Raw genomic sequence first — 14,216 nt, 5'->3', positions numbered from 1 at the left:
ATGGATCGGGGTGTCACGTCCGACACCAGGATAGTATATGGATCGGAGTGTCACGTTCCAACACCAGGATAGTATATGGATCGGGTGTCACGTTCCGACACCAGGATAGTAGTAGTGGAGCGGAGTGTCACGTACCGACACGGGAGGGATAAAGGTAATGAATCTTGAAATAAGTTAATATACTTAATCTAAAGAACTTGTTTCCCAAAAGAGTATGGTGTGGAGGCTTGAGTCCTCATAGATGCGGTTGGTGATATTGTAAATGATTCTTATACTTGTTGCTATCACCTGTTGAGAATATTAGTTGATTTTATGTTATTATCTGATATATACTGTTTTCTATTTTGAGTTGGCGGATAATACCTACTCAGTATCCGTGTTTTGTACTGACCCCTACTTGTATTTGTTTTTCTTTGTTAATTGTGGAGTGCAGCAAACGTNTCTTCAACTCAACCGCAACTCTAGCCAGTCTTCATCAAGCCAGATTTCAGGGTGAGCTATTGCTTCTAGCTTGGACTGGATCTTCCTCTTCATGTCTTGATGCCTTGAGATTCCGGCATGGACTAGCTTTTTACTTATTTTAGCTTCTTAGATACTCTTAGATTAGTAATTTGAGGATAGATGTTCTTGTGGTGATGACTTCCAGGTTTTTCAAATAAATAGTATTGAGTTTTTATAAGTTATTTAATCGATTTTCATTAATGATTTAAAGTCTTCCGCATTATATTTTGTTATTTATGGTTGAAATGTTGGGGTTTAGATTGGTTGGTTCGCTCACATAGTAGGTTAAGTGTGGGTGTCACTCGCGACCCGTTTTGGGTCGTGACAGAAAAAATCGATGTGATTATAATCAATGCTCATTCACATAATTTGGATTCTTTTAAACTCTTTGCTAAAGCACTGATCTTTGATATAATTTCACTATGTAAGTATTTATTCTATTAATCCACTTATGAAATCTATTGTGAGCAATGTCAGTAACTTTATAAACACACTAAGAAAATCGACTAACAAATTTGCTTTTAATATACAATTTAATTCTTTAGAGCTAATGAATTTGGTACAATTCACATTAATTATGACTAGCAATGAACATTTTGTTTTTTAGTGACATTAGTTGTTTGTTTTTAATGTCTATTTTATTTAGTAATTAATAAGTTATTACTCTGTAACAAACCTTTTATAGTGAATATAATTAAATTATAATTGTCAACTTCTTGAAATAATTATGCAGTTGTATGCGATGACTTCAATGAACTGTTAGCAAAAAAAGGCTTTGAAAGAAGCACCATGTTTTTTCTACAAATGTCACTAAACGAGAAAATTGTGAAACACTTGTGGCAATTTGTATTGAGGAGAAAAATAGAAAGAGAGCAGAAAAAAAATCAGAAGATGGAGACAAGATGATTATCAATGATGTTGATACAAATAATATGTGTAGAGATGGTGAAAAATTATTTAAAGAAACAAATGGTATGACTAACTTTGAGGAACATAGATATAATTTTCATGAAGTTGACTACAATATCGTATCGAATGGAAAATACAAGCGGAGGAGGATATTGTCTTCAACTTCATGAATATTATTTCTGTGTTCCTCAATATTAGGTACACCATTTGGATTTTAAATAAGTCTTCATTATCTCCATCTTCTAATCCTTATTCCGCTCTCTCTCTCTTTCTATTTTTTTCATGTCAATACAAATTTCAATAAGTGTTTCACAATTTTCGCATTTAGTGGCCTTTCTAGAAAAAATCATGCTCCATCTTTCAAAACGTTTTTCCCTAAGAGTTCATTGTATTCATCGGATATAATTGCATAATTATTTCAAGAAGTTTACAATTATAATTTAACAAGGTAATTTTCCCGCGCTTCGCTTCATTAACATTAATTGCATTAAACTTGCAAATAATTTTTTTCTAATATCCATACATTAAAAATAATAGAAAAATAGGTTCTTAAAAAAGTATTAACAATATTCCAACATGAATTTAATTATTTATCATTATCACATAACTCAACAAACTCTAATGAATGAATTATTCACGATATAGTAAATCATTGGTTCTTTAATCAACATTGAAAGGAAAATAAAGAACAAAATTTTATTATATATACAAAGGTGTTTCGTAATAAAATGAAACATTTAAGTTGCATAGATTATACAATTGTGATATATGTCTAAGGAGAAAATTTAAAAATTTGTTTACATATTCAAAAAAAGAAATTATGCCTGCACATGAAAGCAATTACAACTTTTAAACTTGCATAATGAATTTTTTCAATTGATAAGTGATAAACTTCATATTTCTGTAAGAATAGATTATATGTAAGCTTATGTATAGTACTTTTACAATAATTTTTTTTGTACAATAAAGTTACGTACTACATGTGTATATTTTCAATATAACCGGAGAAATTAACTTTGCAGAAACTTAAAAAGTAAAGTTTAAAACATGTACTCAAAAACAAAAAGTAATACATAAAACATAAATTAATGAGTGTAAAAATAATATCAGGAAATAGAATGAAATATAAAGGAAAAAATCTAGTCCACTGAATACACAATATATCCTTAAAAAAATGATTCCACTTCAGTACAAGAGGTTTAAAGAATTACATCATCTCCGGATGAAACGATTTTATTCACCAACTTATTGATTTAAAACACAGGTGTTAGTAAGCCACTAACAGGAGCAAAGTACAAAAATATTTAATTTTGCGGAAGTAAAACAAGATCAGATTTTTTGTTGTTTTAAAATGAGAGGAAATACTTTAATTTATAGACAACAAAGGGTAGTGTGAATAAAATGTTTATTGTGACTTATTAGTAAGGTTAAAACTATTTGGAAAAGGTGCGACCTTTCAGAAAGTTCACAACCTTTCATAAATGTCACAAACTTTTCATAAAGTCGCAACTTTTCAAAAAATTCACAACTCTTGATAAAAGTCGCAACTCTTCATTAAAGTCACAGTTGTTCATTAAAGTCACAACTATTGATATAAGTCGGAACTCTTCATTAAAGTCACAACTTTTGATAGAAGTCACAACTCTTCATTAAAGTAACATCTTTTCATGAAAGATGAAGGCTAGTTTTGGTAATAAATAAATTTAAAAGGAAATTCTTGCTTGTGGTGGCGCCACGTAGGCGAGCCTAAGCTTCTCTTTTATATAAATACTAGGTAATTTTACCGCGCTTAGCGCGGTCATAAAGAATAATTGCATTGAACTTACAAATAATTTTTTATTAATATCCATACATTAAAAATGATAGAAAAACAGGTTCTTAAAATAGTTAGCAAAATTCCAACATGAATTTAATTATTTGTCATTATCACATAAGTCAAGAACCTCTAATGAATAAATTATTCATGATATAATAAATCATTAGTTCTTTAATCAACATTGAAAGGAAAATAAAGAACAAAATATGAATATATATATACAAAGATGTTTCGTAATAAAAAGAAGCATTTAAGTTGCATAGATAATACAATTGTGATATATGTCTAAGGAGAAAATTTAAAAATTTGTTATCATATTCAAAAACACATGAAAACAATTATAACTTTTGAACTTGCATAATGAATTTCTTCAATTGATAAGTAAGAAATTTCATATTTATGTAAGAAAAGATAATATGTACGCTTATGCATAGTAATTTCACAATAATAATTTTTTGTACAATAGATACGTACAATATGTATATATTTTCAATAAAACCGAAGAAAATAACTTTGCAAAAACATAAAAAACAAAGTTTAAAACATATACTCAAAAACAATCTTAAAATCATAAACATAAATCAATGAGTGTAAAAAATATACGAGGAAATAGAATGAAATATAAAGGGAAAATCGAGTCCACTGAATACACAATATATCCTTAAAAAAATGATTCCACTTCAATACAAGAGGTTTAAAGAATTACATCCATGATGAAACGATTTTATTCACCAACTTATTGAATAAAAACAATGGTGTTTGTAAGTCACTAAAAGGAGAAAAGTACAAAAATATTTAATTTTACGGAAGTAGAAGAAGATCAGAATTTTTGTTGTTTTAAAATGAGAGGAAATACTTTTATTTATAGACAACAAAGGGTAGTGTGAAAAAATGTTTATTGTGACTTATCAGAAAGGTTAAAACTATTTGGAAAAGGTGCAACCTTTAAGAAAGTTCACAACCTTTCATAAATTTCGCAAACTTTTCATGAAGTCACAACTTTTCATTGAAGTCGCAACATTTAATAAAAGACACAACTTGTGATAAAAGTCGCAACTCTTCATTAAAGTCACAGCTCTTCATTAAAGTAACAACTATTTATAAAAGTCGGAACTCTTCATTAAAGTCACAACTCTTCATAGAAGTCACAACTCTTCATCAAAGTCACATCTTTTCATGAAAGATGAAGGCTAGTTTTGGAAATAAATAAATTTAAAAGTAAATTCTTGCTTGTGGTGGCTCCACGTAGGCGGGCCTATGGTTCTCTTTTATCTAAATATATGATATTTATCTATAAAACACCATATAAATAGGTAGTTTCTACCATATTCACTATAAATGTTGTGTTACAAAATAATAACTTAGTATTTATAAAACAAAATATATAGTAACAATAAATAACTAAAGTCACTAAATAACAAATACTCAATGCTACTCATGATAATTAACATTGAATTATACCAAATTCTTTAGCTTCAAAAAATTTAATTAAATATTAATAGAAAAATTTTTAGCTAATTTTTATAGTGTATTTCTATATGTAACTGATTGTTCTCACGATAGATGTCACACTTCAATGAATAGAATATATATTTACATAGTGAAATTATATCCAAGATCATAGCCTGAGCCAAGAGTTTAAAAGAATCTAAAATAGAGGATTAAATTGATTAATAATTATAGTTGACCCATAATAAATATAATATTTGACTAGTATTCATTAAAGCAGATGCAAAATATTATTCGTTTGTGTTTTGGCTAAAAAATACTCCCTTTTTTGTTGGCTCAAAAATACCCCTAACTTTAACTAATGCCACCACTTGTTCCATGTGAAATATAATTTGTCACGTGACCAATACACATCAATATCCACCATGAAAAATCACGTAATTTAATACCCATTAGCCCTTCCATTTTTAAATCCACACCAACTGTTACTCAACATAACGAGCAACTATACGAGCATATTACTTGTCCTTCCAGTCCTAAGACAAATAATACAACCACCTTTCAATCCACTTTTCCGCATACATCCAAACAAATATCATGAACACTACTCACATACACAATTTTCTCCCCTAAAACTACACCAAACCTCAATGCACTCCACAAACGAAAGATATTTTTGATCCATTTTGAATAATTCTCAGGTAGTTTTGACTCTTATCAAATTAAAAAATAAAAGAATAAATAAGAAGAAAAATGTTTTTTTAACAAGAATCAAATAACCCTATTTTTGGTTACATATAATAAATAAAAATAAAAAGTTGTTTCAAGGTAAATAATAATGATAATCAGACCCCTTCTTATTTTGCACTTTCTCTTCCCTCTTTGTTACTCCAATTTTGTTTTTAAAGTGATAGATTTATATAATTCAAATATATTCATCTTCAAAAAAAATTTTTGGTGAATTTATTAATCTTCTCCTATGATTTCATGCCACTGAACAATTATAAAAGAACAAATTACCCCTTATTCTACAAAAACTCAAGTGTCAAAAACGTATATATAAGTTTATTAATTAATAATTAGACTTTAACATAAAATTGTGGCACTTCTAGAACATCTAATTAAAATGGAGCTAGACAAGTATTAACATAAGATTATCAATTCCCCCACCCCCCTCCCTCCCAGAACAATCATATACATTTTTATGGAGGAAGGCTATCGAGTGTATAACATGCCTATAACAAGAACAAAACCTAAATAATCTAATTTGCTACTTCTATAAACACATAAAAATATTTATTAATAATTAAAACAGCATAAAAAAAACTATAGAAATGGTGTTATGAAATAAACAAAAGATGAATTAATGATTTACTAGAGAAAAACTAAAATCCAAAAAGGTATCGATGTTATAATCACAAGCATAATATCAAATAAATCTCTTTTGAAAAGGTAATTAAACCGAATTTATTTATATAAAAAATGAAGGGTTTTGAGTTGAATATATATTTGTAGAGATTTCACCTTTGTAGTCATGACTTCAACAAATCCACCAATTTACCAATTTTCTCTACTCCCTGATCAACTAGCACCACCCGAAGATCATCCATAATACCATGATAACCAATTTCCATTGATTTTCTATTCCTTCAAAAATTTTAGAAAAGGAGATACAAAACACTAGTTTTCTATATAGAAGCTTGAATTTATTGGAGTGACAATTAACTCTTTTTGAGGTATTATATAGTAATTACAATGGTAAGTGAGTATGTTTTAATAATTGTTTAGTCCTTATATTATAGGTTTGGTCCACATTTAGTTCTCATATTAATCATTTTTTCATAAGTCTTCACACTAATGAAAGTTGAATATTTAACAAAGACATATATTTTTACACCTTATCTTCTTGCTTTAAATAACTCTAATTTCTAAACTCAATAAAGCCCTAAATCATATATTCTAAACCCTAAATAACAGAAGGCTCTAAACCCTGAATTCTAAAAATCCGTAAACTCTAAACGTAAAAACACAAAAAACCCTAATTCCTAAATCGTAAACCCTAAAAACCTAAGAAATATTAATCCTTAAAATCCATAAAACCCCCTAAAGCTAAAAAAATTCTAAGCTCTAAACCCTATAAAACCCTAAATTGTATATGCTAAACCCTTAAAAAAATAAAAACGAAAAAACACTAAGCCTTAAACTAGGTAAGGAATTAAGGTGTTACTTTGCAATAAATGTGAGTTGTAAGAGTTTCGTATTGTGACCCTTATATGAGACTAATTGTCACGCCCTGAGCCTACACCCTGGACGTGGCCGCCACTCGATGATCATTGTTGGCCCAACCCTTACTTTAGCTTACTTAACTCAGCAGAAGACTAAACTCAACTTAAACAAGAAATAAGACATGCTGAAAGGAAACTACTACTTATGATATCTGGCCATGAAGGCACTCAAGTTTAAACAAGCAAAAATAAACTCTCAACGAAAATACTAGTGTCTACGAAGCCTCTAAACTGACTGAAGAGGGATGTTAGGACAGACCCCAAAACATCCTAAAACTAAACTACTAAACATAAACGAAATGGATGTCCTACGGAATGCAAAGAGGCTCATCAGTGACTCTTGAGCTCAATCTGGATCAACGAAACGCCGCGTGATGATCCTTGTTACTTGGTCTGCATCATAAAACGATACAGTACAACTAACATCAGTACATCGAATGTACGAGTATGCGAGTTGGTAAGTGAAACAAAAGTTAGGCTAGAAAGGGAGTAAGAATGAATACTTATCTTGGATCTATTCAACTCATGATCTACTAACTCTTATTCAATATAAGCAGTTAAAAGAAATGCAATATAAAGAAATGTTGACTGAAAATATGCTTAAGCCTCTGAGTATATATATACAAGTACACAATAATATCAAATACAATACTGATGTATTTTAAAAATACAATACTATTGTGTATAGAATTACAATTTACCTGAGGGAGATTATCTAAATGAAAACCATCACTTAAGAGCTATAGTGATGATACAGAGGTCTACCGCACGCTGCCAGCGTATCCTATACCCGGTAAAAGGTATAAGACCTGAACTGCCAAATGAATCCACTAGTAAATTGTGAAAAGGAATTATCTAAAGAGTATGATCCTTTTCTACCCATAGTGGCTACCATGGTTTATGGGGGCTATGAGTAATCTTAATTCTCCCCAATATCGGTGCTCAACACTACTCCAAAAAATATACCGGCTCTTATGATAAAAAACATACAGATTCTGTGGTTTGAGATTAGCTTTTTAAAAAGTTCTCTTAGAAACCATAGTTTACTCTTTCTTCTATTAAAGATAGCCATAGGCTCTGTGGAAGTCTAGCTTCCCTTCGTTCTCAAACGTTTGAAAACATTTTGTTTAAATCCTTAGGGACTACTTAGTTCCCTTATAACTCTTAAGCTGTGAACTCAACTTGATACTCTTTGCTTACTTGAAACTTTAACTCGTAGGGAATACTTAGTTCCTTTATAATTTTTGAGAAATGAACTCAAATCTTTACTCTTTCTTGACTTGAACTTTATGTCTTTAAAACAAAGGGAAAATATTTGTGAAAGACTTAAGAAAACTTAATAATTTTACTTTGACCTGCTTCTGAACGCGTAGACTCCGCTCTTAATTTCCTTAACTTTGATCTTAACTTTCCCTGTATAGGATTATGGATTCAAGGATCATTATCTCCTAATTATGGATGATTTTGTGATATTTAGATGTACTCAAGAGTGTTGGAATCAATTAGGAATGAAGGGTACATCATTTAGGAACTAGTACAAAAAGATAGTGAACGAATGGGAACTCTAGGGGCTCCTGGCACTCTGAGAGGCGCGGAGCGCCTAGCCTGACGGACAAAGGCTGTCCTCAAGCGCGGCGTGCCATATCCTGAGGGATAGACTCTGTCCTGTGGGGTTTTGGACCCGCGGCACCCCATCATCTATCAACCGGGTTTTCCGACTTTCTTCCTCGTTTTTCAAAACTAAGCCATTCCTAACTCCCATGGATCCCACCCCAAACACTTAGGATCACTAAATAACTTATTAACCAATTGCTTAGACTCAAAAAAAGTCCGAAAACGTGGATTAAAACTAATAGAGATCAACAACTATTCAACCAAAAAGAACATCAAACATTTCATCAAGAACTTTAAGATTTCCTTTCTATTAACTATACATTTCAATAATGAATCAAATTGGAGGGTGGGTTAAAGAACCCAACACCAAATGATCTCACATACCTTGTTAGGGATTACTGTCAATGAAATACACAAACGAATTCTTGGTGTTCTTGCGTCTTCTTCTTCTTTCTCCTCTTTTCTCCTTTCTCTCAAAGCCCTAGCTTATTTTCTAAGTGTGTAACCTGAATGGGATCAGTTTAGACCTCAATATATTTCCCCAAAAACGAATTTAATAATTAACTTAGGAAAATACCAAAACACCCTTAACAAATTCGAATTTGGAACTTTTCCTGCTCAACAACCCAACTTCCGAAAGTCATATTTCTTCATACGACCTCGGAAATTCTCAAACATAGCATTGTTGGAAAGCTCTTCCCACGAGCTTTCCATCCATATAAACAACTCACTAAAATTCTCCTAAGAAAAGAATTCTGGCCATATTAAAATGACCAAAACTCACTTTTGAAATCTGGAAATTTTAAAGATTTCCTTACTTATTTCCAAATTTGATTCTTCTTTTTTTCTTAGCTTAACCTTAGTTTATCTAGAATAGATATGTTACAGTAATAAATTTTTACTTAGTTATTAGCCTAACAAGTGCATTAAAAGATGTACCCAAACTTTATGTAGTCATACAAAATTCTAATTAAGTTAATGATTTTTTCTGTGCATCTCGATAATATATTTGAGTTATCAATGTGGAGTAGACTAATGTAAGCTTTATTATTACCCTTAAGAGTCTGGTCGAAGAGATCATATATAGGCAATGATAAGCGTCTTAAATAAAGTTCAAGTTTCCTCTAGTTTGGTAGATATGAACATAGAAGAGTGGTAATAGTGGGCTAAGAAAGATAAGTCAGACTATTAACAAATAAATTAAGCGACTTTATAGGTCAATACGGGTAACAATTATATAAAGAATTCTATAGAAGCGGAAAGAGGCTAAGATACGCATCTCATAAAGAAAACTAAGAAGGGATATTAGTTACTACACATAGAGAGTTCAGTAGCCATGCGATTAGCCATATCACAGTCCACCCATAGACGACTTCGTTGCAATCCTAAAGTAGCAATACTGACAAAAGGGCTTTCATAAAAAAATAAGAATGACCAAAGAAAAATGACAAACCTTGAACAGTGAATACCATTCGTGTTCTCTTGTAAACATCTTCTTTACGTAGACAAAGATATTACAATGTGATAACAAATAACATCCTCATTCCTGACAATATTATTAGTAGTCTAGTGGTGGATATAATATGAAACAGATTAGACTGTATATTGACCAATCATGGTCAGTAACTATGTTAATAACTTTGTGCCACAAGATACCAAACAATGTGCTGATCTCTCATTTTAGTTTTTCGTTATTAAATTGTAGGTTTATTACCCTATTTTTATGGTTTAGCTAAATATTGTGTAGTTTGATTAATAAATTTTTGGCACCCATTCATCAATATTTTTATTTATTTTAATATTTGAAGACTTTTGAAGAAATTTCTTGATATGCAACTGTAGTCACCCCCAACTTTCTTGGAATTGAGACATGGTTGTTATTGTATTCAGAAACGATGAGATAACATCATTATAATGCATCTACTTTTATAAGCAGGAAATTAATATCAGGCACTTTTCACAATTTGTACAACATAAGAATATAAAGCTTCCTGCATACTACTGTATACCAAAAAAGCCTTGAATGAATGAGTATGCATTCCATGCTTTTCAACGTAAAGAAGAACAGAGAAGGAAAATAATGATCATGAAAATATAATGCACACATGAAATAGGAATAAGGTGCTTGTACCGATGCCAAGGCAAAGTATGCATTTACACATAGTTTGATTCCCTCGTTTGTTGTAGTAACTTATAAATCGTGTTCCTTGGCAACTCCGACATTTACCAGTCCACTCATAGACAACTTCCTTGAAATCCTAAATTAGCATTAATGACAAAAGGGATTTCATCAAAAAATAAAAATGACCAAAGAAAAATCATAACTCTAGACTAGAGAATATATTTAGCATTCTCTTGTTAATATCTTCTTTCCGTAGACAAAGATATTACACTGTGATAACAAATATGATACTAATTCCTGTAAATGTTTTTAATACTGTAGTGGTTAATAATATTTGAAACAAATTAGAATGTACATTGACCAATCAAGATTAACAACTCTATAAATAACTTTGTGCACAAGATATCAGAACAAGTGCTGATCTTTTTCTTTTACTTATTTTGGTAACCAAGAAATCTCAAAGGTTATTGGCACACACTTTGAAACTTGACGGATAATTAGCCCGCCATTTTATCATTTTCCACTTAAATACCAAGGTTTTATCTATGTATATGAAGTGTGCCTAACCCACATATCACATGCTATGCTCTTACCACTAGACCAAAAGCCTAAGCCTCAAAAGATAGTTCTTTTGTTCAACAGAAGATGCTTTTCATTAGCCCCTACACAAGCATTAATTCCTTGCCTCAAAATAATATTTATAATCAAATTTAAAGAGGACTAGAGTTTCCATATTCAACTCCCAACACTAGCAACTATTTTGCCAGAGGGGAGAGTTCAACCTGAAATCCTCCACAATTTAGGGTTCAACCCCACTACCCCAACATTGAGAATTCATTATACAACCCATTCTTTCTATGAAAAATATTGTTGATTGTGTGCTTTAACAACATCAACATAGACCATTATTGGAAATGTTTGAATCACTTCCATCTATACCACTCTTATTTGTCGCAATTATATTGCTCGGATAAGACATATTTGGTTCAGCAATATGTTGCTGAAAATTAGCATTTATTGTTCCAAGTGCATCACTAGTCGTATTTTCAGCCTAAATATAACACATCGTGTACTACCTAAATACGTTTTTGTATTTCCTGCATTCACATTCAAATTGTAGTCATTAATCGTCAAATTTCCAATACCTATATCAAACATTATTTTTCTATCTGAATGTGTTGTTTTATGATCTACATGGAGTTCCAAGTTGTACTAACTTTGAGTATGATGATTCCAAGTGTTAAATGCCGAGTCAGGCGTATGAGTAATGTTTCCAATAATGGTCTATACTGATGTTGTTGAAGCACACCACTAAACCAAACATTTCCAATAATGGACTATACTGATGTTGTTGAAGCACACCACCAACATTATTTTTCATTTAAAAAAAATGGGTTATTTAATGAATTCTCAATGTTGGGGTAGTGGGGTTGAACCTGAAATTGTCCAGGATAGAGTTTCTTTTGAATTGGACTCGCCCGTGTGGCAAAAATATTGCTGGTATTGGGAGTTCAAAATGGAAACACTAGTGCTCTTTTGATTTTATTAGGAATGATATTTTTAAGACGGGGCATTGTCCAATATTTTCTATTGCTACTCTTTTGTTGAGATTCATTTAAAGATTTTTTGCCTGATGTACGATGACCATGTTGGCGCTCTTCTTGAGATCTCGAATTGTTTAAGCGATATTTCTAAAATGTTGTTTCAAGAACTGTGGCTTTTCAAGAACATCTAATCAAATTGAAGCTAGACAAATATTAACATAAGATTATCAACTCCCCTCCCCCCTCTTTTGAAAAAACATATACATTTTTATGGAGGAAGGGCTATCGAGTGTATAACATGCCTATAACAAGAACAAATACTAAACAATCTAATTTGCTTCTTCTATAAACACATAAAAACATTTATGATTAATTAAAAGAACAAAGAATAAACAATCTTATTTGCTCAAATAATTTCGTGATATGTTTTTAGGGAATTATTGGGGTAGATAAAACTAAATTAGTTGATTTTAAGACTTGGAAATGAGTGAAAAGAAGAAAGAAAGGGACAAAAGTTAAGAATCTGCCAAAAACGTCAAAGCTTTGCGAGTGAAATTCCTCGTGGGTGATCCCTATAAATGTATCTCAGAGCATTTAGTGTTAGGTTCATTCACCCACACACCAAATTTGTTTCAGTTAAGTGGTTTGTGAGTTGTTTACATGTTAGTATGTGAAGTTCTTGAAGAACATTGTTGAATTCTTGTTGGTTGAGTTGTTGAATGCCTAGTGTTGATTTAATTCATAATTTTGGGTTGTTTTTTGAGTTAAATCTATTGGGTATTGAGGGTACTAATGTCCTAAGTGTTTGGGAATAGAACCATGGATGTTTAGAGGGTTTAGAGATGTAAAATGAAGGAGCAAGGTCGTAATTTTCTAGCTGGGACATATCCTGCCAGAGAGCCACAAAAGTTCTTCTCTTCTTTGGCCTGTGACCATCGTGCTAATCTGAGCGCCATAGAAAGTTCTCTAATCTTTGAGGGCTGTAGCCCCGCGCTACTGAGAGCCCTAGGGACGTTAGTTCTCCCTATTCGTCATCCACCTTTTCGTAGTAATTATTAAGTGAAGTACCTATGTTTCTTAGTCTATTCCAACACTCTAAGTTACATATAAATATCATAAAATCATCAATAAACATGAGATCTTAAACCTTGAATCCATAATCTAATTCAAGGAAATTTAAGATCAAAGTCATAGAAGTTAGAAGTCAAGTCAAAAAGTTAAGAAGCTAGTCAATGTTATTTCTCAAAGATTTCAAGAGTCTTTAAGCAAAGTGTAAAGATTTGAGTTCATTTCTCAAAAGTTATAAGGGAACTAACTATTCTCTAAGAGTTACAAACCTTTTCACATTTTGAGAAAGAAAGGAAGTAGAGACTTCCAACAGAGCATTTGGCTAGTTTTAGTAAAGAGGAGAATATGATTTCCATGAGAGCTTTTAATGTTAAGTTTAAGTACTTACCTCAAACAAAAGAAGAACTTTTTTTAAAACTATATGAGCTAAGTATTTTTTGGAGTAGCATTGAGTGAAGTTATTCTTGAGTTTGAGCAGATCCAAGATAAGTGTTCCTTCTAAAACTTTTTCAAGATTAAGTTGTTTTAACATCTAAAATCGCATACTCGTACATTCAATGTACTGAGACCAGTTGGTCTGCATCTTATTATTATACAGACGCAAGTAACTATCATAATCATCTAGCGCCTCTTTGATCCAACCGAACACTCAGAGTAGGTCTTGTATTTACTTGTAAATTAGAGTAAGGGTTAGGGTGGATTTTAAATAAGGATTTTCCATGGTGGATATTTATGTTGATTGGTCACATGACAAACGAAAAATTCACATGGCATGCTTGGTGGCATTAGTTAAAGTCAGGGGCATTTGTGAGCCAACCAAAAAAAGTGGGATATTTTTTAGCCAAAACACAAACAAATAATATTTTGGTTCTATTTTAGCTAGTGAAGAGGTACCTTTGACCTTTTTC

The sequence above is a fragment of the Solanum pennellii genome, chromosome 10, assembly GCF_001406875.1.
Source record: "Solanum pennellii chromosome 10, SPENNV200".
Classification (NCBI taxonomy): domain Eukaryota; kingdom Viridiplantae; phylum Streptophyta; class Magnoliopsida; order Solanales; family Solanaceae; genus Solanum; species Solanum pennellii.
This window is presented reverse-complemented; position numbering follows the sequence as displayed.